Raw genomic sequence first — 23,871 nt, forward strand, 5'->3', positions numbered from 1 at the left:
ACTACTTTTGGCTCTTCGATGTTTCCTTTTGGTAATATGCGTAAATGTGTAAACATACATGGGCCTGATTCATAAACAACATTTAAAGTGCGTAAAGTAGTACTACAACAGTACTACTTACTTACTACTTAATTAAATACACAGACATATAAGTGGGAAAGCCCACCTCTGCCTTTCCTATCTTTTCTGCATGGACATCTCTACAAGTGTAAGTTTTCTATTTTCCAGTTAATGTAGGAGAAACTACAGGGAGAAGTTGGAAAATGGGGACTATCTATTACAAAATGGGAGTGGTTTAGGGAAAAGGGGTTTGGGTTGAACAAGTTGAACAAGTTGCGGCAAACACACACAAATAAAACAGTAAGCACATTGCTATTTGCAAACTACTACAGTTAATACAGTTTCAAATGTGACAAAACAGTAGTAAACATACGTCAGCCCAGCCTTGGAGAATGCCAAGCGCCACATATGGCCACTCATAGTTACCGAAACACTCTCCAATAGACAGTAAGGGACTTAAAATATTACCCCAGGGTATTAAATAAAATAAAAATTCAACTTTTAAAATAAATGCATATTAATTAACTTTTTTGTGTTAGCAAATGCTACACAATTATTAAATAATTATTTTGATAGTCTAAAATGTAATACATGTAATTTAAATAAAACATATAATTAAATGAATCTTTTAACATTTGTTAAAAAATTTAAAGTAATTTACATTAATTCAATGCATTACTTTTAAAAAATGTATTAGATAGTAATAAAAAAACTTTGATACTGTGAATGAGGTTGTTTTAATTATTCCCTAAGAAATATTTATAAATTAAATAACTTTATTTAACCTAATTAATACACTTTCACTTTAAAGGGATATTGTGCTGTAACATGTTAATTTATAATTTCTGTATTCAAAATATATATTTAATATTATTTCAAAGTTATATTTTATATTGAAATACTTTTCCTATTTAAAAAAAAAAATGAATACATTTGTTTACAAATGTTCCCTAGACTTTCTCCACCAGAGTGCCAGAGATCTCCACCATGGTAGTGGAAATCTCCACCGCAGTGATGGGGAGCTCCACCTACATGTGAAAAGCTACAAGCACTTTACACTTTTTAATCTGGCTCCACCAAATGGTATCAAAGGGTGGAAACGCCCAAATCTACAGTCTGGAGTAAGATTATACTCAGAAATGGTGAATAGCCAAAAGTAGTATCTTTAGTCTAAATTATAAGAATACATTTACAAAAGTGTGTATGTACCTTTGTGAACAGGCCACAGAAAAATTAGGAGAGGTCGAGATTCCCACCTGCTGGTTTGTGAATTGCATTTTGTGTTAAGTACGTAATACTCCTGTAGTTCTACTTAATGTACTACAAAATGCAGTTTGTGAATCAGGCCCACTGTGTTCTCGGATTATGATATTGAATGTGGAACAGTAAATTGTACCAAATGGTGTTAAGAGCGAGAGATGTTGATTTCACTGTCCAGTTCCACTCTCTGCAAAAGAAGATGACTAAGGGTTAGATGTACGAAGCATTTTTGAGATCACAACTGGCCCAGTCAAAGAATTGGGCCGTTTACAACCGCAAACATGCTTTTTCTGATGTACAAAGCTCAAATAGCAATTCTGTAGAAAAAAATCGCAATTTGGATTTTGCGATTTTGTATTTGGAAGGGGAGTTTTGAAGGAGTTCCTTTCTAATACTGAATCACTGTGTTACGTACACATGTTTTGCGACTGAAATGTGCTTGCAAAACCTTCACAATTTACCACCTCAAAGTTAGTGGTAACCAATTCGCTTAGGTGTGCAAAATGTTTTGAATACTTGCCGCTGCATATTTGTTTATTCTAAATCTCTACATTCAAACAACACCCAGATTAGGGAGAACAATGCACTGCAAGAGTTCCGGTTGAAACAACTATTCTCTCTTTCCGTTATCTGTAACCAAGAGAGACAAAATCATACAGTGTGAGTGACATAAAATGCATGCACACTTTAACAAGTAGCTTGACTCGAACATTGAGAAAAATAAGGTATCTGACTTTCTCATGGTACCTGTTTGTAAAGAGTAAATGGTAACCCACGTATTATTGTACTTTGCTGGTTTTAAATTGATTTTCTGACAGAGGAGAAAATTGCCCCTAATTGTCTAAAAACGCACAATTTGAAATGCAAAGCTGTTCTGCTGATATTTAGCGATGTACATTTCTTCACTGCTTCTGTTATTCGCCTGCTGGTTTCTTCCGACAAAGCTTTTTTTGCAACATTCTTAATTCCTTTCAGTGATATTTCTTTTTGTCTGTTTCACAATTTTGAAATGAGTGTGTATTCATCATTCATGTTTCATGACCATAGGTGGTCAGAGGAGGCAAGGGATGTGGTTGTACACAAGAATAGTCAGTCTGATATCAAAGCCTCTGCTAAAGAATAATAACCGGTGTGGAAAGTAACCCTTGAGTCGAAGCAGTATACTGACAAGCTCTGCATCCTTCGAAGAAAAAACCTTTTTTAAATTATATTGTTAAACAATACTACAATAATACATTAGAATCTAACATTTAAAACATCTGATTTTAACTAATAGACTGGAAGTTGAACTGTGTGTATACTGTATTTAAATGAATTGAAAATCATATGTATAAGAGAAGGAAAACCACTCCTGAGGATATGTTTCAATGTAATCGAACACATACTAATTACAATCTAGTTTACACATTAAAACTGATTGTTGCTATCACTGTGTTAATTTTTGTTCATCCCTTAAATTAGGATAACTCATCAAGAAATATGAACGGTAAAATAACTCAGCTGGCTGAGCACCAGGCACAAACCTCTTAAGATGCAGATCACAATTTAGAATGTTGTACACAGGGTGACTCGCATCCTCCACAATTCAAATATCTACCATTCTGTCAGGCAACAGCGGAATCTAATGCCCCCCAATTGGCAATTCAGTTTATCTCATGAGGGAGGTAGAAAGTGGAAGGAACAAGGTCAAATTGATAAATATTTTTTTATATAATGGCTATTTGTGTGATGGGTTTGAATGCAGAAACAGAAAGCACATACAGACACCTACATCCATCCACATGCACATAAACATACACAGCACACACACCCATATGCACACTCATACAGATGCAGCCAGCCATCATGTAGACAGTCACATGCTGACTCAGATGATTGTTGGCTGGAAACATGGTGTTAGACCTGTAATCCTTAGGGTGGTCTTCCCTAACTTTGTGACTGCTTACCTCCAGTTTTGCTGTATCTTTTTGCTGACTTTAGGATTCTGAGCTCTTTACCACCACTAACTAGTGCATGTGCTTCTTCTCTAAACATGGTGACTTTGCTTTATACCTGATTGGCAAATTTAGTTTACCTGTAAGTCCCTTGTAAAGTGGTATACTGTACACCCAGGGCCTGCAATCTAAATGCTACTAGTGGGCCTGCATCACTGATTGAGCAGCACACACAAGTAGCCTTTCAAACCTGTCTCAGGCCTGCAATTGAGGGCCTGTATGTGCAGTTTACTGACATTTCCATTTGGCATTTAAAATCCCTGGCCAACTCTTGAGCTCCCCCTATATAACACATAGGTCACCCCGAAAGTAGGCCCCAGGTAGGTTTAAGGCCAGGGTGCTGTGTAAGTAAAAGGTAGGACAGGTACTTTTAATTTTTACATGCCCTGGTAGTGACAAACAGCTAAATTCGTTTTTCATTGCTGCCAGGCTTACTCCTCTCATAGGCTAGCATTGGGAATTCCTTAAAAAACTTCTAAACTGTAATCCCTGATTACAAATGAGCAGCTAAATTGTGTTTCATATTTTTGGAATGGTAATGATAAAGCCTCTTTAGCAGTAAAGCTCGATTTGACATTGCTACTTTAGAAATGCCACTTTTATAACATGGACATTTCCCTGCTCTTAACTTTGCTCTTTGTGGCTGCAGCCTGTCTCCAATACACATCTGGGCTGGGTTACTGCTACACTTTGTGCAATCCCTCTATACAGCCACAAAGACAGGAAGGGTGGGTGTGATAGAGGACTCATCTGCAGTCTGATAGCCTTCCAGGGCAGGAAGGGAGAGATGAGACTAACACTTACATGTGAATGAGCTGTCCATACACAAAGGACTGATTACTCCCCACAGATAGCCTGGTAGACAGGGCTGAGATGATAGGGGACCTGTGCACTTAAAGGAGATGCTTTCAAGTCTCCAAAAGGCACATTTGGGTATAAGTGTTAGGGCTCTGATTCTAACACGTAGGTACACTACTAGAACTGGGAAGAACTCAGCTGGAGTAAAGACTGCTGTGCTGTAAGGATTGCCTCTTTGCCTGGACTTACTGTCCTGAGGAACTACTTCTCTGCTTCGCTGAGCTTCCCTGCCGCTTGCTGATCTCTGCCCTGCTGAGGACAAGGACTGGACCATCTCACGTGAACCCAGAGTGACTCCATAGACTGTCTGCCTATTCTACAATACTGATGCATCGTCACTACTGCGTAGTCGTAATCAACACAGTGCCCTTCGATGCCAATGAAGTGCTGATCTGAAGACATACCTGTGAAGCTCGATGACTACGCAGTGCTTATCCGAGGTCCAAATGGCACATTTAGCTTTGACGCACCAGCGATCTGAGGTCCTGACTGTGATGGCTTGACATCAACATGACAGCGGGAATTGAAACCGACACTTTACTCTATCCAAGCTACTTTTTCAGCAGACCCTGCATGGGTTCTGTTCCAGCCTTCCCTCAATCCTGGTCGGCCTGAACTTTGGATATACCTCAGTCCTTCATGACCTCAAGTAACCTTTTAGCGCTATTGACTTGCGAGCACTGTTTTGCCATTATTATTTAAAAATTGATGTATCAACTTCTACTGATTGCATTTTTTTCATTTTGGTCTTAATTACTTAGATAAATATTCACTATTTTATTAATTTGCGCAGAGTCTTTTTCTGGTGTTTTCATTGTGTTACTGTGCATGTGTGATGGACAAATACATAGCTCATTGCCTCTTAACTTAAGCCTGCTTGCTCTGTACCAAACTACCAGAGAGTGTGCACAGGTTAATTTTAAGTGTGTATATAGCTTACCCTGACTAGGATTGTGGTCCCTTCTTGCACATGGTGCAAAAGACACGATGTCCAAAACATGGGTAGGTTGATTGCTCTGTGGTTGTACATGCAAGGATGAACTGTATAAATTTAGATAACAGTTTAATATCACTGCCAGGCACTAGTGAATGTCTAAGTGTACATTTGAATAGCATTCACAGTAAAAGAAAATGAAATATACAGAAATCAATGAGTCTGACAAAAAGGGTAGGGTCATATAAACAGAAGACTTACTATTTCAGGTAAAGGTGAAAGACATGAGTTTTTAGTTGATATCTTTAGGTGTGTTAGTAGAAGGGTTCAGACAGAGGCTGCCAGAAGAATATTGGTGTTGAGCTTTGGCTATTCAATTCTTGAGTCGCCCTCCAAATTGGCCCATATAATGATTTAAGGGCATCCATTAAATTATCAATTCTATTAATAGTGAAAGACAATCCTTCATTCATGTTTCTGCCAATCATAATTATAGCACCCAGTTGTTTATTTTGAACATCCAACATTATGTTTTCAATATGCACAAATTCCCTCCTAAGGGTGTTCCACCTGCCACATCCTGTGTTACAGAAGGCCATGCTGGCAATGGTATTATTCTTTTATTTCTAAGTCTTTTCATGTATAGAGTTGTTCTACGTCTAGAGACACATGTACATATGAAGAAGATCTTGTTGTTCATCTTCTGTGAAGCTCTCTTCTTTCACTAACTGTAACAGGACTCGTAATGTGTGTTAGTGGAGGCATGTCAATGGCGGCTCTTGGTTGATTGTCTTCCTCATGCTGAATATCCTCAGCATGGCCCTCTGTTATGTTAGCCTCAAAATCTTTATTTAAAGAAAGTAAGAATAATTTATACTTTCTTATGGTACAGTTTTCTTTATATAAAAGATACATTATTGTAAGCACATACATGTATTTAAGTGAAATACAAATATTTTCATGCCATACATCATTACATAATGGTTCACATAAATGCAATATTACCTGGTGTGTTTGTATACACTTAGGGTCTGATTCACAATAGAAAGCTTACACTTTTGTGGAAGTTTAGGATTATTGCTATTGACAAAGGGATTTACGAGCAGCATCGTAACATGGGCGGAGTCTCCGCACATAAAAAGATGTATCTTTTTATGGGCTGAGACTCCACACTTGTAAAAATACTACTGGTAAATCCCTTTGTGAATAGCAAACAATCGTAAACTTACTCAAAAGTGCAGGTTTACCTATGTGAATCAGGCCCTTTGTTAATTTAAAATTACTTTACAACTCCCATATTGACATAAGAAGAATGCATTCTATTGGTAATGTATTTCTTTTCTGTTTGGAAATCTAACACATTTGTTATGTTATTGAATAGTTCAACAGGTCAATATTTTAATAAATATGAATGATATATAGTGTATAACTTCGATATACCAAAGCACATACATTTTTTTAAATAAGCATCCTAGCACTAATTTTAACTGGCTGCAAATCCCACAATGCATTTAGCCAAGCAATTAAAAAAATGTCTTGTAATTTGTAATTTAACTGTGAAAGAATATAAATTGATATTAAAATGGTATTTTATATTTCTAATGAAAGACAATAACATTTATTACACAACATACTATATATTTTTAGGAAATAACCTTAAGGTGGCACAGGAGGCTCAGAAGTGTCAATTGCAGTTAATCCTGACACAGCAAAAAGAAATTCGCACAACGGTGGACCTTTCAACCACACATGACACACAGTTCCAGACAGTTATGGCTTGGTGCACTTCACCTCCAATATCAGCCATTGTATGATATTTGTTTGATGTATGTTAATTACTCATTTGGCTGTGAGGCGTAACGAGCACCTGACGTGACGTGACACTGCAACGTTAGCGAGGAGCAGCGAGGAGCCGGCACCGGTGCGGAGCGCGGAGCTACAAGTTGCGAGCCCAAGCAAAAGGCTGTTCTGGTTATTCCAGTTATTTTATTTTAAAACTACAGCTCATTGTCATGAATGCCCACCACCTTGATCACGTGGAACGCCCGAGTGCACGAGGAGCGCGAGGAGCGCGAGGAGCTAGGAGCAAGGATCAGTACCAGGAGCCGGGAGCCACGAAGCAGAGCAGGTCGGTGTTTCGTTGGCAGACTGCGGTCTGAGGGGGGGCCAGTGTGAGCAACCAGCAGGCAGGCAAGCAGGTTAAGCCCCCCCAGAGTCCCCCTAAAGGTCTGTTGGGGGCTTTGACCGAGGTGCTTACGGTCTTCGGCGTTTCCTGAAGATTCCTGTGGATTGTGCTGTAAGCAGGAAGCTCAGGAAGGCGCGGGGGTGAGAGCGCGACCTCATTAGCGGGGGCCGCTGAGTGTTGTGCCCAAGCGAGTCCGCGGAAGCGGCCAAACTAGGTTGGGTGCGGCTTGCGGCTCACTAGTGTGCCCTGCTCTCTCTCTCTCTGAGGTATAATCCAGGCCTAACCTGCGGTGTAGCTGTCTTATTACTCACAGTCGAAATTTGGTCCCTCCAAGCCTCCCTTCTCTAGTAGGCTCCTGGAGTGTGGGGCCTTCCATCTTGCTCACCGTTGCTGTGAGACTACTGATGGTAGTGGCCATAGTTGACTAAAACTGAACGTCTCTCCAAGGAAGTATATGGGATATAGGATCGCCCCGGAGAGACATAGCAGTTTGGCACAGTAGCATCCAGTGGAACAAAGACAACTGAATCTGAAATTTGACGAAGCTCTACCCCTCAATTAAGATTTAATTTGAGCTATATTTAGAACTATAACCGCAAAAAAACTACGTTCAGGAAAATTGGTATTTGTAAGAACATGTAAAAAAACAAAGCTAACCCTCTGATGAATGGGTCAGTACAGTACAGATAAATATTTTAAAAGGATTTAATGCCGTCTCCACGTTTTTCTCAAAAAAAGAGATAAATCAAAATAAGGAGGCAAATATGGAGCGCAAGATGAATCTCTACTGAAAAAGGTAGAAGGAACAGTGGATTCTACACCTCTGGCTACCGTTTCTTCTCCTGGAAATAGAATGATTGGGTAAGAGAAGCGGTAAGTCTTGAAATCAGAGTAGAAGGCTCTTGACGTGAAATGTATACTATTCACTCCACTGAAAATAGCTTGTCTCAGTCCATTATTGGTTTATGTTCTGAGTCTAGAGTGGATGGCCTTATATTAGAGGATTTTACACTCCCTGACTTAAATATTAATTTAAACCACTCCTTGAGGGCTTCACAATTACCTAAGCCTCGTACTTTTGATATCTCACATCTTTCAAACTCTCAAGATCATCATCCTGGTTCTTCTATTAAAATGCAACTCTTCAGTAGTACGCCTAGTGGAGCGGACTCAATAACCTCAAGAGCAGCTATCACTCCTGATTTGCCTTAGGATTCTGACCCCCCAATTAAGGAGCCTGATGAAAAAACATTGATGTCCGAATCCTTGTTTTTCTTGTAAAGAGTTTTGACTTCCATTTTAGCTCTTATGGAAAGATCCGTTAACAATTCAGATTATGTTTTGGATTCACTTTTGTCATTGACCAAATCAATATTTTCAGACCATATACAGCCAATCAGTAAGGTTTCCCTTCCTTTCTCTGATAAGTCTAAATTTTATGTTTAGAGACCCCTCCTCTACACCCACAGGCACTTAATTTCAACCTAATGAAATCTACCCAAACGAGCTTTGTTACAAATCCAAATTATCGCGACTTTGGCACTCAGGTGGACATGCCCCTTGGTTCCTCAAAACATAAAGAAAAAGAAATTGTGGACTTATTTGATGAATCTCAGCTCTTTTCACTACAGTAATTCTTTGAGCCTGAGGCTTTAATGTCTCTCCCTGTTAATTTACCTCGTTCGATCACAGGAAAGGACAAAGTTATTGTAGAATGCAAAGTTTATCCAATTTTTTTAAAAAAACAGGGATTAATAAAAATGTTCATCCTGCTACGAAAGAACTAAAATCTGATCAAATTTCATCAGAAAAAAAGGCCTTAAAAAAAGAAAGAAAATCCACTAGCAGAAAGAGGAAAACAAAAAGGGGAAATACCTGGAGGAATAAGAAGAAAAGAGCTAAACAAATCCGTTTCAACCCTAATATAAATCTATCTGTGCCTCCGATCCCTGCTGTAAAAGATCAGAAGTGGGTAGAAGTTCAAGTGGAAGTTTCTCCAACAGACTTTAACCCACTTCAGCTGAACTCTAGTACTGCAATCTCGGTGTCTCAAGAAGCTACTACCGTAGATTTAAGTACTGCAGCAGGTGCAAAATGTAGGTTGAATCATGACGCTGTGCTATTTTCATCCGCTATTGGCAGTGATGTGATTTATAATCCTAGAAATTTGTCTAAGGGAGACTATTATGTTAGCATTCAGCCTTCTGTACCCCTTTCGCTGGACTTTGTTTTTATTTTTGATTATGAGCTATATATGAATAGGTCTTATTTATTGAGTTGTTTTGCCGAAATATATGATTTACAAATGATTCAGAGTAGTGATTTGGCTTTGGTTCAATCTTGGGGGTGCTAAAGTGACGTTTGGGTCTAAGGTGACGTCCCATTTAATTATCACAAATTCTGATAAACTACGGTGCTGTGGTATTGATGTTCTGGTCCCCAGTGAGGAGAAAGCCCCTGAAAAAGAGTCCATTAATAGTCAGCTTCCCACCATACAAGATCTATTGTGCTGTGATGCTCACCATTTGGAAAGAGAAAGGGTATTACAGATCTCTCTCAGCAAGGATGGAAGGAGAGTCTCTCTCCAACCAGGGAAAAAGAGTGGCGGAGTACTTACTATCTGTAGATGATGAAAACAAGAAATGGAGTTGGGTGGCATGGGCCCTGAATGCAAATAGTTCAGTTGGCCTAAGGTTTGGGAATTCTTCCTACCAAGGGCCTTAAATTGATCTCCTGGAACGCAGCCGGCTTAAGCATAAATAAAAACAATGGGTGTTCTTGAAAGACCAGAACACCAACATAATATGTATTCAAGAGTCCTGGATTATAACAAATTGGTCCATAGAAGATTACTATGTGCTGAGCCGCCCTGCGCTTCCGGTGAGCAGGGGACATGCGAAAGGAGGCATCGCCATCTTGCTTAGATCAGGCCTTAAATGTACATATAAAACAATCCCACATGCCTCTAATCTATTTCAGGCAATTAAGCTAGAGACCAAGGAAGATTCTGTTAACTCTGAGTCCCTTCTAATCGTAAATGCATATGTTCCACCAGGCTCATCTAATCCATATTTATTAAAAGATCTGCTTGCCTTTATCTTGTCTATCCTGGAAAACTCAGAATGTAAGAACCTAATGTTGGTTGGAGACCTGAATGCTAAGGTTTACACCCATAGTATTGGGCTTTTTGCTAACTCCACTAAGGATGAAGCATTAAATATACTGCCTGCTCAATTCCCAAATCATAGTTGAACCAATAAAAGAGGAACAATTCTACTAGAAGGCTTAAGAAATTTGGATGTATTGGTTGTCAATGGTAGACTAGAAAAAGATATTCCAGCAAAAAATGCCCATAAGGGACCCAATGGTGGTTCTATTATTGATTATGTAATTACCTCGGCCGATTTTTTTAATAGGTTATCAAATTTGGAAATTCTAGAAAACAATTTAGTGACTATATGGTGATTATTTTAAAAATAGAGTTGTCCTGAGTTGGGGAGAGCTCTTGGAATTTAAAGGATAAAGTGGTAGCTTTCAATAAAGCAAATGGCAGAATTTATTGGAATTCTCTGGCCGTTTCAAAATTAAAAGAGTCTTTAACTATTTCAATAGGCGATAAGCAGTTTAGATTATCAGAATATGTAGATTACCCTCAAAATAATTAGCTGGAATAGCCATAGTATAAACAGTATGGTCATGTCTTGTAAATCCAGTCACCCAATAATTAAACAGAAATCTGGTTTTAATCCATTGCTTCAAATAAATAATGACTTAAACAAATTAGTGAGGGCTCAGTTTATGAATTATTCTCCTTAACAAAATAGACTGATAGGTTCACTAAAGAGGAAAAGACAATGGAAAAAACGAAGATTACAAATGGGTTCAATTAAAAGTAGCAGCTTCTAAAAATAATTCAAAACGATACTGGGAAATAATTGCGGAAAGTTGTGGTACTAGAAATAAATCTCTTCCCATTCCAATAAATGAAGAACAATGGAAATTCCCACTAATTAGAATTTTGCTCCACAAATTTAAATTCCATTTGGCCTGACGTCTTTTTAGTGAACTCCCCAACACTTTCAGCTTACAATAATGCTCCTTCTAAGGAGGAAGTCGTTGGGCTGATTAAAAAAATTAGAGCCTCAGGGGCAATGGGCCCAGATGAAGATCCGATGCTATGGGCAACATATCTTACCCCTCTGTTTGAATATTGCTATCTGTATGGGGCGACCCCTTCGTCATGGTCCGGTGGCATCCTAATCCCACTGTACAAAAAGGGCCAAAGACATCTTCCAGGTAACTACCGGCAAATAGCCTTATTAGACGCAGTGGGGAAAATCTTTGCCAGCAGTGTTCTTGAGAATCTTACTGATTGGGTAGCAGAGGAGAAAATTCTTCCCATTGAGCAAGCAGGGTTCAGGGAAAACAATTCCACCTTAGACAACATCTGTTTGTTGAAACTAATAGAAGAGAAATGTACGGTCTTTCGTATGACAAATGTCTATGTAGCATTTATAGACTTTTCTACTGCTTTTGATATGGTAAACTGGCCACTTCTTTGCAAAAAGCTATATAAAATGTGGGTGCCTTCAACCCTGTCATCCTTAGTTATTGCCCTACGATCCCAAACATGGTGTCATGTACTAATTGGGGGAACTCAGGGTCTATCTTCAGTAATTTCTATGGAAAATGGCTTGAAGCAAGGTTGCCTATTAGCACCTCCACTGCTCTCTATATGTAAGAGATCTACCGGATTGTTTTTCCTTAACGGAAGGGGACGCACCAAAGATAGGTGGTCCGCTCTTTTCCTTGCCTTATGTGTGCAGATGACATTGTAATTATGGATCTGACCCCTATTGGTTTAAACAAAAAATTGTCACAACTGCAGAACTATACGTCTACACAATTTCTGAAGATAAATGTTTCTAAAAGTAAGGTTTTGGTTATGAAATTTGGTAAAAATAGAAAAGTTTGTAATTTTAATTGGAGAATTGGTATCGAAAAATTGGAGATTATAGATTCCTACCTTTATCTGGGGAAAGTTATTTCAAGTAGTACAAAGATTAGTCCCCATACTGAACATAGCTCTTTTAAAGCGACATCGCATGCAAATGGCCTACTCCTATTTTATAGTGCTATGGGTCGAAGACATTTCTCACATCTGCTTTTAGTCTTTAAAGCCAAACTTCCTCCCACCTTTTTATACGCAATTGAATCCATACCAGTAAGCGAATGGAGCTTCTTGGATAAGATCGAAGGCCAAATCTTCCGTAAATTATCTAACCTTAACACTCTTGACCCAATAGCCACCATTAGGCTAGAATGTTGCTTGGTACGTTCATTTTTACAAGGTTTAGCTAGGGTAATACGTTGGGGTTACCAGCTAAAGAACAGTGAGCCTTTTACATTGAGGAGTTTTACGCATCACAAAATTTTTGCAGGAAAAATGTATCAATGCTCTTTTTCTAGTGATTTCTTCTTGGCACTGCAATATTTTAATGTGCAAGAGGATTTTGTGCTGTCCTTCTCTCTCTCAGAATTGAAATCTTTTTTAAAGATTTCAAGTGGCGTAATTAGCTATCAGAGAAATGTCAATATATGTTGAGCAAGGGCCAGACTGGAAACAATAGTCAAGGATTCCTTCACGAGAGTTCCTCAGAAATACATCTCCTGGAATTTAAGCCACGATATTCGCTGGTGGCTCACTCTCTGTCGTATGAACCTTTTACCACTAAATAATTTAACCGTAAATTGGTCACCTGATAGGAAAGGTGGAAAAAATTGCAACTTCTGTAATCAGGGTACCCAGAACCTTGATCGTATTTTGTTTGTATGTCCGGCTTTGTCTTCATCTCAATTTAGGTGGCTTCGACCAATGTTTATCCAGAATGACATTAAAAATGTTTTGTCTGCTCGAGAATTTTTGTTTTGTCCCAAAAATGAAATAGTATGCACAAAACGTTTTAACTTTTTTAGGGAGTTTATGAATATATTTTACATTTTCTTAATTAGTCTCCGAGTATGGTTGGCTATGCATTTAATTAGTTTTCTTATTATATTGCCCTCAAAGCTCCAAGCTCTTATGTCTCCTTGATTTTTTGTATTTATTTCTCACCCGTGGAAAATATATACCTATGATTGTTGTTATCTTATTGCTGTTTGCACTAAATTGGGTTTTATCTATTTTAACTAAGTACTAAGGGAAATGATTTTGCTGCTCTATGATGCACTTTATATCAAATATATGGTGCTGCTATGGTATGATAATTTTCCAAACTGTACTTATATTTAGCAGGGTTTGATCCTTTTCCGTCCCAGTATAGGATGTAACTTTACGATTGCTGCTATGTTGTTGCTGCTATATGATGCACTTTATTTAATAATTTGTCATTACATGAAATTGTTTTCTTATGTTATTCTATCAAATTACACACATTTTATAATTACATACTGTGTCATTCTCCGTATTTCTCTATTGGAGGGCCCCATTGCTGCCTAAAGAATCCCCCAGTGTTGATTTTGGAAATCTTTGATGTCTCTTGATGATCTAAATCTGTACAAATCAATGTAGCGACGTAGATATAATGGTTTTAATGAAGTGTTTTCTGTAATTAATGCTGGTATTTTTAATATGACTATCTATACATGTCTTAAGTGGACCGCATTAGAGATCCAAATTCTTTATAAACATATTAAATTTAATTGAATTGCTACAGAGCACAGTAAAGTTCAAAACAGAATGGAATGGTGCACCCGAAAAAGAAATCTCAACAAATCTTCAAGTCTGTTCATAGAAAAAGTTTTTCCTTTATTTAATTCCACTTTAAAATATAAAGTCCAGCATCCAAAGGATCCAGCCAACGCGTTTCGTTCAAAATCAATTGAACTTTGTCACAGCTTATAAGTCTTGTTCAGCATTGATTTTTTTTTTACATGAACTAATATCAATTGTTTCCTTTTATCGTTGGCCATATAAGGCATCCCATTAGTCAGACTATTTCAAAGTCCTACACCAAATCTGGCAGGCTCTTGAAATAAATCCCAATAGAAGAGGGAGTACTGGTAGCCTCCCATGTGATACCTGAATCAGTATCGCAATGCTCCATGAGCGTCCCACCATCATGGCTTTATATGGCCAATGATATATCAAAATCATTGATATAATAGGCATTACGATGTTCATTTCTGCCGGCCCTCTCGTGGAGGTGAACCGGCCATGAAAAGGCTGGTGGAAAGGGACATCGGGGTCCCCTAGTGGCCCCTCCTTATCCCCTGGCATGGAACCTGAGGGGCACCTATGGTGCTCCCCTAAATATCCCTGCACCATGTGGCAGGCACCGCATGGTGCCTGCCACGTGGTGCAGGGATATGTGAGGTGTCCCTTTTTTGCATTACCAGCAGCACCCGCCACAATGCAAAATATAGGCATTGCGACCGCCACAAATGCCTACCGTCGGGTGGTTCCAATTCCTGATAGGGTGGCATCATAATTGGGTACAAAGATGAGGGTGGAAGCTGTGTAGAATGGCACCCTCTAGCTCCTGCAGCTTCCTGAGTCCGACTTGCAACTTTCTTCTTTGTTCTGGAGCTCAGGTCATATCACCATTTGTGAATTTCTGCAACACTGGGTGTGGTTACTCCCACTACATTTATGCACTCTTGAATAGGCCTGGGCGAAGCACTACGCTACGCTCGCGTAGTTTGCGAAGTTCGCGCTACTTCGCACTACGCGAACTGCACGTAGCACAGTGCGAACACGCGTAGCGTAGTGTTGCGTAGTGCTGCGGTCATTTTTTGCTTGCTCGCGGTCCTCAACGTCAAGTTGGCGACCGCGAGCAAGCAAAATGACATCCTGGCGAGACTTTTTCCTTGTTCGCGATCGCGAGCATGGAAAATAAACCTCCCGGCGAGATTCCCAACGCGAGAAGGTCAGGTTTCTCATTGCGAGGGGTCGCGTATGCTCGCGACCGCTCGCGATGAGAAACTACCAGTTCGCGTTGAGAAAGCTGCAGCTCGAGTAAAAATCTACTCGAGCAGTAGAAAACTACAGCTCGCACTGTGCAAGATGCAATTTTCAATGATTGCACAGTGCCGGTTGCTTGTCCGCACTGTGCAATCATTGAAAACAACATCTTGCACAGTGCGAACATGTTACTTCGCAGTTCGCGAAGTGCTACGCGTAGCTCGCGTAGTGCGAACTTCACTTTGCGTAGCTTCGCGAAGTGCTACTTCGCGAACTACGCCCACCCTTACTCTTGAATTCAGCTTCAGATTATTTTTTAGTTGCTTCTGAAACAGTTAAAGAAGCTTTGCCAAAAAGCTGATCATTGTTGACCACACATTCCTCAACAAGTATTTTTACTACTTCATCATAAAACATCTACTTTATTTACTGCCTGCCTCCTCTTGCTGAACTTCCGGACTTGCAAATCTTATAAATTAGAGTAGCTTGTTTGCCTAGTACTTCTCTTTTAGCAGTGCCTGTGTTTTTCAATGTGATTGTGAAAATGTGTTTCCTGATTGTGATGTTATCACTATGTGTCTGTGCGACATTCACAATTTGTGAACACAACTGAATCACATTTTGCCATTTAGTATTTTAGGAAATCTAATCTTAAGAAATCTGTTTTACAAGCATGTATTCAACAGTGCATTTCATTTAGCAACCGCAAAATGAGACTTCTTATCAATCAATATTATGAATCATTAAATTTGATATTAGTACATTGCACCTTTATTTCTTTTAGGAACATCGGATCAAATTTGTTCAGTAGTTACCTAGTAATTATAAATCGAAAGGGTGAACCGATTTGGTATCTCTATTTCTTATTTCTTCTCTGAATCCATACTGCCATACCATGCCCACTGCCATATTGATATTACAATCAGGTCTGAACGGCGCTTTCAGAGTTTCACTCCGTGGAATTCCGCAGAGTTACCAGAAAACTCTGCCGAATTCTGTAGAGTTCCGCAAACAGGCTGAGTATTGCTCGGCCACCCTTAGATTCTTATTTATGCATGCAAAGGTGATAATGATAGGTGCCGCTGGCCTTGAAAACAGTTTGGGTCCCTTAAATCGACTCTGAAAGTAAAAAGAAATTAATAAAACTGCTTTTTAGGCATGCAGATAAGACAAGTCAAAAACAAGCAGTAAATGGTGTGAAAACAAGAAACCTGCCTCTTGGTTTCCCAAACAGCTCATCCTACACCCTGGAAATTGTGCGATTGAGAGCACACAGTGTTATAGGAACCAAGACGGCTCCTTTAGCTACTGTTACCACCGCATGCACAGTCAACAGGACACTGCTTCACCCCAAGTTCACACAATGTGCCAGGCACTTACCACTCATGCAGAATGCCTTTTCGACAGGTCTGGGTAGCTCAAGGTGTGGCTGTTGCAGGTGCCGCTCACAGTCCAGTATTCTGTTTACATACTGTGAAGGCAGAAGAAAAGACAGAGAAGTGAACTGAGCACTTTTGACAGCACCGTATTATCTTTGCAGTGAGGCAGAAATGTTTAACAGGTAGCAGTGCTGGGCCAAGATAAACAGCAGAGCTGGGGATTCAGTGAGCACCTGAGGGGAGAGGGCATCGAGCAGGAAAAGACTCTCGCTCAGTCTGTCTGAGGTACTATGCAAGTAGAGCCGCCCCTATGGAATTAAAGCTGAGGCTTCATCCTCCTGTGACAGCCAAGGGGCAGCACATGGAAGTGAGGCCTGTTTTTTTTTTGGACCAGTGTCCCTCATCAGCCAAGCAAGGCCTGATTGCACACACCAGTCCTTGGGCCTGCTCAGTCTTGCTAGGCAGGTCCAATACACTCCCAGCTTTACCACCATACATTTGATTATTCACTGCTACAAAACTCTGCAAACTCTGCCGGTGGAGGAGAGTTTACCACCCACCCCTAATTGGAATACCCAATTGAACATTTATCAGAATCAATGAAATCAATGATCCATTCGCCTTCCAGTAAAGAAGGGCAATGTGTGATTTGAAATTTGCCCTTTCTTTTCCTGGACACGATGCCCAAGGGGTAAATGATAAGGTCTAGTCTAGGTCAGTATTTGAATGCGCCTCACATTCTGTTTTGTCGTACTTCTTTCCAGAATTTATTCTCAAGCTATTCTGCAAGTTGTGGACCTTCATAAGTCATCCTGCCTGAAGCTTTGAGACAATCTATCAGTAATCAGAATTGCCTTCTTTCTATCCGGGTATCTTTATTGCCAAGGTTCCGTGGCCACTAGCTTTAAGTACTGGCCCTTCCATAACATTCCTTTGCTATTCCTTCTCCCTCAAAATTTATAACTGATGTTGGTCTGTTGAAACATTTCACCAAGGGATGTTTTCACTTGTAACATTTGTGTCTAAATATGACTTGAAAGCAGTAGCACACTCCTTTATTAAATTCCAAGGCACTTTCCCATTGGTCCTGGATTTCCCCCGCCCATCCTGGAGTGGTTCTTGACATCTAATCTAAACTGTGTACCCACCTATCATGCATGAAGGAGCTTATTTTCGTGATATTGTGGGCGCCAGCATCGGTTGCGAGGTACTTGCGCCTTACATTTACTCTGTGGTGTAACGCAGTGCACTTGCTCAAGTTACAAGTTTCTTTTATCATTCACATACCAATATTTTCCTTATCATCCCTTGTTGATAAGGCGGGGCGGCATGCCAACATCATTAAACATTGCTGAGTCTTATCTATTAATATTGTTCAATAGGCTTCATAGGCTGTTGCATGGCTGCCCACACCGTAGCTAGGAAATCCAGTTTTTAGACCTACTGATTTCCATTAAAGAGGGACGTCTTCACACCAAAACCTACAAAAAAGAAACAGACTGCAATAGTCTTATCCCTTTTGACAGCCACCATCCTAAGGCCCTAATGAAAAATCTCCCCTACAGCACATTTCTCAGGATTCAGAGGAGCTGCAGCTCCCTAACTGACTATGATTCCCAAGCATCGTCACTAACAGCCAACCTGGAATCCAGAAACCATCCAACAGGTGTGATAAAGAAAGCCAAGAAGAGAGCATGCAATAACAATCGTGAAAGCATTCTGGAAAACAACATACAAACAGAAGAAGACGGGATGACCTGTATTACCACCTTCACTCCACTGTCTAACAAGATTAAAAACATAATACTGAGAAACTGGAGGCTCTTGAACACAGACAATCTGAACATAACACGGCCCAGATTTGCTTTCAACGTAATTGATAAAAGAAACTTGTAACTTGACCAAGTGCACTGCGTTACACCACAACCTTAAGAGTGTGTGCACAGAGGGAATGTAAGGCGCAAGTACCTCGCAACCGATTCTGGCCCCCACAATAGCACGATAATAAGCTCATTCATGCATGACAGGCAAGTACACAGTTTAGATGAGATGCCATGAATTATCTCATCACATGGAATCGAAAATCAACAATACCTTCATGTTCTTTTGTCTGTCTATGTATCATCTGCTTGTTTTTTATCTCTTCTCGATTTTTCTAGTTCGAAATACCAGTAGTTACTATGAGCTGGCGCCACCCTATACAAAATACAAGGGGGACCGCTGTACCACTTTAATATACAGGGGTTATCTATCTTGAAACTATAAATAACCGTTTTTGGTCCTGGAGAAACGCCAGGGATAGTTTTGACACCAGAAGGCACAAAACATGTTGACCTTTTAGTTACTAGGGTACATCATTACCCCACCAGTAACAATAACCTTTGGGTTTTTTACTCTGACAGGGGAATCAATGCATTAAAAATATTTAAGGTATCCCCTAGCCAGTTTTAAATACTCATTCATACACTCACCTTTCACATCCCCTCTTGAAACTCACACCCTCACTCATCATATGGTGAAATAAAAATATCTCCACGAAAGAGAACCTTCGGGGAACCCGTAGGGCATTGAAGCACCAGCCCTACGAGAAGCAATGCCCAATGATGAAACATGACATCCCCTGGGATGTGTGAGGACAACAAGACACACAACTTGTGATTGTCTCAAGTTGAGATAAAAGAACCTAGAAACTCCTTCTTTCCCCCATTTTCCATTTCTCGGGACACTAGTGGTGTCCCAATAGGAAGAGTAACCCATTCATTGGATTCACATTACTACATGGATCATGGATACTGGACCTTAACCAGCTCCTAGTCCCCCCTTATCCCTTGATTGATAGGCTCTTTGACTGCTACCTGTTGTCCCTTATTCTTCAGTACCGCTGTGTTTCAGCTACCCCCTCTTCCTTCAACCCCTCATTCGTTGGAGCTGTCAGTGTCTCTCTCATAGCAGCATCTGTTCTCGCTATTAGCAGGCCTAGTCTCCTCACCAGGTTGATTTTAATATTTAATGCTCTAGACCATGTGACTTTACAGTTTTATTCCCCATGCCTGGAGGAAACACTGCACACCAAAACAACAGCAGGCACTTGAGCAAAAACCACCCATTTGGGCCTACCTTGTTCTGCTACAGTACGCCTGGGGTCCCACTGTTGTTGTGTGGCCTGGCCTCGGGCCAGTCACGCACAACAGTGCCATCGCAGCTGTCTTTGTGGCTCCTGAAGAAGCCTGGCATTCCACCTACCTTCCATTTCCATTGCACTGAGGGATATGTGTCCCCCTCTGCACATGCATAGTGACATCATGTGCAATAACAACACATGCTGGTGCATGCCTTTTATCTTACCTCCCCACAACTCTGGGCAGAGAGGTTTGGCCCCCCTCTCCTCTGAGGGCCTGTGTTCTGTTCTGATTGATGCTCCAGTTGGAAGATCAACTTGCATGCTGATTGAAGACTTTTAGGTGCTTTCTCAGCATCTTAAATCTGAAGTACTAGTGGGATTATGGCATCCGCTCATACAGTGAAAGTATTACATGATCAGGTCTGCTTCCTGCAGTATTACAAACACTGGGCCATATTATCAAGGAACGGTGATAACATTATCGCCGATTTAGCGGCGATAATGGGCTTAATAATATGCCTTTGTGATTTCCCACAGAAGCCCAGGTTCACACCAGAACCAGGGCTTCTATGGGAATTCACAAGGGCATATTATCAAGCCCATTATCGCCACTTTAGTGGCAGTTTCCTGCTGCTAAAGCGGCAATAATGTTATCGCCGTTCCTTGATAATATGGCCCACTATGTCTCATTTGTACCTTTTGATCAATATGTTGATGTGGGAGCTACCTAATTGTCAGGAGAAAAGTTCATATTTATGTATCCTTCCAGATCATGCAAATAGTCTGACCCGCAGCACATGTGGATAGTGGTCACCCTGCCAGTAAATGCATCTGGTGAATGGGACAACCTGAACTGTAGGATGCCTTTGGGTAATCTGTCCAGCACATAAGATGCCAAAACTGATCTACCAATGTAAGGACCTTATTTGGCGGGTACTGGGAGTAGCTATACTTAAGTGGTAACCACAACAGGGCAAACCAGTTCACTAATAACATCCAATATATACGTAGGCAGAAATTGGATATTGAAACCCAAATAGTAAATGGTAAGAGAGAGATGCCATTTTACTGTCCAAATCCAGTATCTGACAAAGAGGAAAATGACTATTTGATCCTTAATAAGACATGAAAACTATTACTCTAATACTGATCTCCATTTTGCCGTCTCCTTTACCGGTGCCCACAGGTGTAGGTGCGCAATAATTTACTGTAAGGGCACGTACACTTAGTGGCTCCTGCCAGACGTGGAATACAGAGTGCTTTCTTTTTCTTCTCTGTGTTCTGAGCCAATTGCATTTATTTCGGCACCACCTTAAAGTAACAGTGTACTGTGCAATCACAGTGAAGGTGTAGCATACGGTGACTGATTCTTGTTAAGGACTTGGGGGCATAGTTATGAAATTAGAGGCCCAGTGGATCAATCATTTCTCTGCCATATACGCCGCACAGCCCCCCTTGAATTACCTACTATTAATGATGGTATTAGGGACACTTACCAGCCATCAAACATTGCCCATTTCACCTTAGATGAGGTAATCAGGCGATAATCTCTAGTAAAGGTGGAAAAGCAGCTGGCCCTGATTCCATCCCAGTGGATCTGTACAAAGCAAATATACCACTGTGTTGGCCCATCCTAACCATTGTTCTAAAAGCCTGCAGCACGTCGGCACTACTTCCGACCTGGGGGGATTCTATAATAGTCCCCATCTATAAAAAAGGGGACCGACACAATCCCGCCTGCTATAGACCAATCTCGCTGCTTGACTCCCTAGTCAAAATAGTTGGCAGAATAATTTTAAACAGATTACAAGATTGGGCCGATAGTAAAGGTTTGCTCACTAATTTACAATATGGGTTTCGTACCTGGGTGGGGACGATTGGAGAGAGTCTTAACTTGTCCATCCTCATAGGAAAGTACACAAAAATTAAAGGCGGCAATTTGTATTTGGGATTTGTCGACCTCTCATCCGCCTTTGATTGTGTTAATCACTTCAAACTTTGGGCAATAGTGGGTGAGATGGGAGTGGACTCCCAGATAATTTCCTTCCTTAGAGATCTCTATGCAGGCGCCAAAGCTAGGATTAGACATGGACTCCATGGCAAATGTACTAAGTCGTTCAGCAGAGGCAGAGGGGTGGGGCAGGGCTGTGTCCTTGCACCTTTTCTGTTCCCACTTTATATCAACAATGTGGGCAATGCCCTGGCCCTTCACCCAAGGGACCTGGCTTAGGTGGAACACCGCCCTGTGCCCGCCCTTTTCTATGCTGATGATGCAGTACTGATGGTGCGCACCCCAAATTCAATGCAGTTGGTACTTAACGACTTTGTTAAATTCATGCAGGAGCTTGACCTCCATGTAAACCAGGCAAAAGCTTTTGTAATGAAGTGTGGGAGGAAAACTGGTAACTCACGAGCTATGAAAATTAAGGACACCATTATTGAATCCACCAATACCTTCTCATATCTCGGCGTGTTATTTGACAAAGGCGGTTCCTGGAATCAAGCTGTTAAAACATGGTTGTTACTTTTTACAAGTGCCGGTATGGCCCTACGCAAATTTGCTCTGAGATTGGGCCAAATCCCCTTAAGGAAATGCTGATCATTTATAAGGCCTGGTGTGTCAGCAAAGCTATTTATGGGGCAGGCATTTGGGGACACATGAACTGCAAGCCAATCCAGCTAGTGGAAAACACATTTTTAAGGTACCTTCTTGCTATTCCTAAATTTGCATCATCTTTTGTCTGCCATGCCGAGCTGGGACTATCATTTTTCACAGATTTAATTAAGATCGAGCCCATACTCTTGTGGCATAAATTATGGACATGCGAGTATATCAACTTGTCATTAGGGACTGTCTAAACTCTACTCAATATGCACAAATAACCTGGCTGAAATATGAATAGAGTTTCTGCAATGATCTGGGACATCCAGAATATTTTAATAATCTTGAAAGTTTAGCGAAATTGAACAGGAAAGACCTAAAAACTGATTGTTTAGTGCACCTGGAGAATAACAGTTTGTCGGAAGAACTATTGAAATGTTCTGTTCAAAGAAATCAGCTAATTTTAACTAGTTATGATACCCAATTATATTTTATCCAGGTCCCACATCAAAAGCATGGATATGTTTTGACACGTTTTAGGATGGACCTTTTCCACCGCATGGTTACGTTCCCAGAAGTAAACGATTGGTCTTCCATCTTACCCAATTGTCCATGCGATAATGCTTCGACACAGACAACAATGCACGTTGTTCTCTTCTGCAAATTTTACAAAAAATGGAGGAGGCACTACATATTAGGTTACCTAAAGCATCTAGATTTTCATCAATGTCGGCCAGCTTATCTTATCTTGCAGTCCTTTCCGACAATTGATATCTGCCAAAGAATGTCATCCTTTCTGTGGAGTGTAATTTATGCTAGGAAGTCCGTTTTATGAATTGTATGATGATCTACATGAAATTTTTATAAAATAGGGATTGCTTCGGTGAGCAGGTCAGGTTGGTATGGCGGGCCCAACTTTTCTGAGGTTCTTACCTTCCTGCTGCTCTATGATAATACACTATGACTATTTTTAAAGATACAAGTCATAAATCTCTTTTTTTAAATTGACTTTTAAATAGGTATATGGAAAGGACTGTTGTCTTATAATCATGGGCTGATCTGCATGTGTTTGGAACTCTGGGCCCGATTCACAGAATTAACTTAAGACAAAATCCTAAACTTACTACTTATGGTATTCACAGAATGCACTTACTACTTTTGGTATTCACAGAATGCACTTACTACTTTTGGTATTCACAAAATGGATTTACGACTACTAACTTTACGTCCGCCCTCGGGCCGGAAATTCCGGCCCGGAGGCAGAGCTACCGGCCTGAAAGCGGAGCTTCTGGCCTGGAGGCGGAGTTTCCGGCCCGGAGGCGGAGCTTCTGGCCCGGAGGTGGGGATTCCGGCCGGTGGCGGAGATTTAGCCATGGCAGAAATCTCCACCTCTGGGCCGGAAGCTCTGCCTCTGGGCCGGAAGCTCCGCCCCCTGGCTGGAAGCTCCGCCCCTGGGCTGGAAGCTCCGCCCCCGGCCCAGAAGCTCCTCCTCTGGGTCGGAATTTCCGGCCCGAG

Source organism: Triturus cristatus, chromosome 5_2 (assembly GCF_964204655.1).
Source record: "Triturus cristatus chromosome 5_2, aTriCri1.1, whole genome shotgun sequence".
Classification (NCBI taxonomy): domain Eukaryota; kingdom Metazoa; phylum Chordata; class Amphibia; order Caudata; family Salamandridae; genus Triturus; species Triturus cristatus.